Source organism: Montipora foliosa, unplaced genomic scaffold (assembly GCF_036669935.1).
Source record: "Montipora foliosa isolate CH-2021 unplaced genomic scaffold, ASM3666993v2 scaffold_148, whole genome shotgun sequence".
Classification (NCBI taxonomy): domain Eukaryota; kingdom Metazoa; phylum Cnidaria; class Anthozoa; order Scleractinia; family Acroporidae; genus Montipora; species Montipora foliosa.
In genome coordinates this window covers 1-2,500 of record NW_027179448.1, presented here as the reverse complement: position 1 = coordinate 2,500, position 2,500 = coordinate 1, and the positions used below count along the sequence as shown (strand labels likewise).

The 2,500-nt window shown below is 40.2% G+C and overlaps 1 pseudogene; it reads left to right on the top strand.

Annotated features, from left to right (window-relative positions):
- The window catches only part of LOC137986173 (uncharacterized), a 1,417-nt pseudogene extending 120 nt beyond the window's left edge, over positions 1 to 1,297 (top strand).
- The last annotated feature ends 1,203 nt before the right edge of the window (positions 1,298 to 2,500 follow it).

The window sequence follows — 2,500 nt, the reverse complement described above, 5'->3', positions numbered from 1 at the left end:
GAGAGAGGCGCGTTTAATACACTTTTTCAGGAACTAGCCCTCGCAGATACGCCTGGATTCAATGAGTATATGAGAATGCCTTATCCAAAATTTGTCGCTTTGGCTGATCTGATTGGGCCATATATTAAGAAGCAAGATACTTGTATGAGAATCTCCATCCCTGCAAGCGAGAGGCTAGCCCTAATGATTCGTTTCCTGGCGACGGGTGAGACTTTTCAATCGCTTTCCTTTCAGTTCTGCATTGGAAAGGCAACTGTTAGTGGAATTGTCACGGAGGTGTGTGATGCAATTTATGCTGTGCTTGGAAAAGATTTCCTTCAGACACCCAAGCAAGCTGAAAAATGGACTGAAATTGCAGAACTGTTCAACTCAAGTTGGAACATACCGAACAACATTGGAGCCATCGACAGTAAACGTATTCTTATACCTGCTTATGCAGGTTCACACTTCCACAACTACAAGGGAAACGAAAGTATCATTGCCCTTGTAGTTTCAGGGCCTGATTATGAATGTTTGTACGTTGATGTGGGCACCAATGGAAGAAACCCAGATGGACAGGCCTGGCGAAGAAGCTCTCTTAAATGTGCACTAAATGATTCAGACAATCCATTAAATATACCACCTCCGCGTCCACTTCCTGGCCGAACAACTCCAGTTCCTTTTGTTCTCACAGGGGATGAGGCATTTGGGTTATCTAAGTACATGCTAAAACCTTACCCTAGCAGGAATCTCACTGTAGAACAGAGAATTACCAAGTACCGCATTTCAAGGGGAAGAAGAATTTCCGAAAATATTTTGGGAATTCTGGGGAACAGGTGGCGTTGCTTTAGAGTCCCTTTTTTGTTAGCTCCATTTGAAGTAAAGGGAATAACCCTAGCTGCACTTACCCTTCACAACTGGCTAAGAGCTGACACCAGCAGTCGTAACATTTATAGTCCACCCACCATTATTGACAGGGAGGACCCTGAGACGGCAGAGGTTATTCCTGGATCATGGAGAGAAGATATCCCAACAGATTCTTTCCTTAATTTACAACCATCAACGTCAAGGAATTGCTCTAATGAAGCTAAAAATATGCGTGAAGAATTCACTCAGTGGTTTAACAATGAAGGTGATGTGTCATGGCAAAGGCATATGTGTGGGCTATAAACCTTTTACACAGGTACACAGGAAGGACATGCCAATCCCAGGGAGTCCCACATCAAGTATTTTACTGCAAAAACATTTAGATCACTTATTCATGTTTGCCACCCCCACCCACCACAAGAAACCTAAAGACAAACCCCAGAGTATCTGAACCCCTCTAGTTAGGAGGACATGGGCACTACTAAGTATAGCCCCATCATATTGCATTTACATTTAATAACATAACAGAAATAACATGCGTAATTCTTCAAATGTGTAGCTATTCAAATCTCACCATAGGGAAGGTATTAAAACAGGCTGCAACAGCTGCATTGCAGTTTGAGGGGACCAAAACCAGATGAAACAATTCAGTGTTTATTTTTAAATATAACTTCACAATAACCACAATAAAATAACATTTGTAGAAACAAGTTGTTAGTATTTCTTTGTACAAGCAGGTTTTGATAACCTGAGCAGGGTAAAAGAAATCCTCGAAAAGGTCAAAAGACCAATATTTAATATTCACAACAATAAATTTAACTGATTGACATTGAAATGGAGGGTTTGATGGTAATTGAATCTACCATTTTGTATACAAGTCCATATTTGCCATAAAATGCTATAAAATTCCACCCTCAGCTCCAACATTTGGCAAGCTTTGTTGTTTCAGCAGCCACTCTATGAAAAAATGTTCGTGACTGATTGACATAGTCATGTGGAAACCTATTGTCAGGGAAGGCAGTCCATATGTTCAAACGTATCCAAATTACAACAAGAGGATTCCCAAAAATTCGTACTTGATTATATTAATAAATCAATTTGAAAAACACTGGGCTTTGTAAAAACCCATATTTAAACACAACTACTTTTGCCTTTGAGCATGACATATTGAGACAAGACCATACCTTCGTGTTTCTGGGTATTAGTAATACTCCATGGGTGCAAAGGAATGCATCTGCATGCTTTCATGAGGAGCAGGGATGTTCTGTTGATAACTATTATTTGCTTCACTTGAACTATAGGAAGAAATACTTGGAGCAGGGCTGTATCTACCATGTGTGCTAAATCGAGTTGCAGCACCACTGGCAACCTCCATTTCATCACTCTCCTCTATCTGAAATAATATATCCCCTATGCACTTCTTTGTCCTGCGAAATTTTTTTGGATTTCATTTTGACAAGGTTAAACGCACATAATTTGCAAATGCTGCAACTTCACTATTTTCGATTGCACTATTTTGTCCCTGATGCTTTTCAGGTTGTCTCATTGCCACCACAGCTTCAGAAAACAATTGTAGTTTTCTATCCTCACGGCTGTCTCTTTGCTGCTGTTTAGAAGCCTTCTTAACTTTGGGTTTTGAAGGCTCACTTATGGA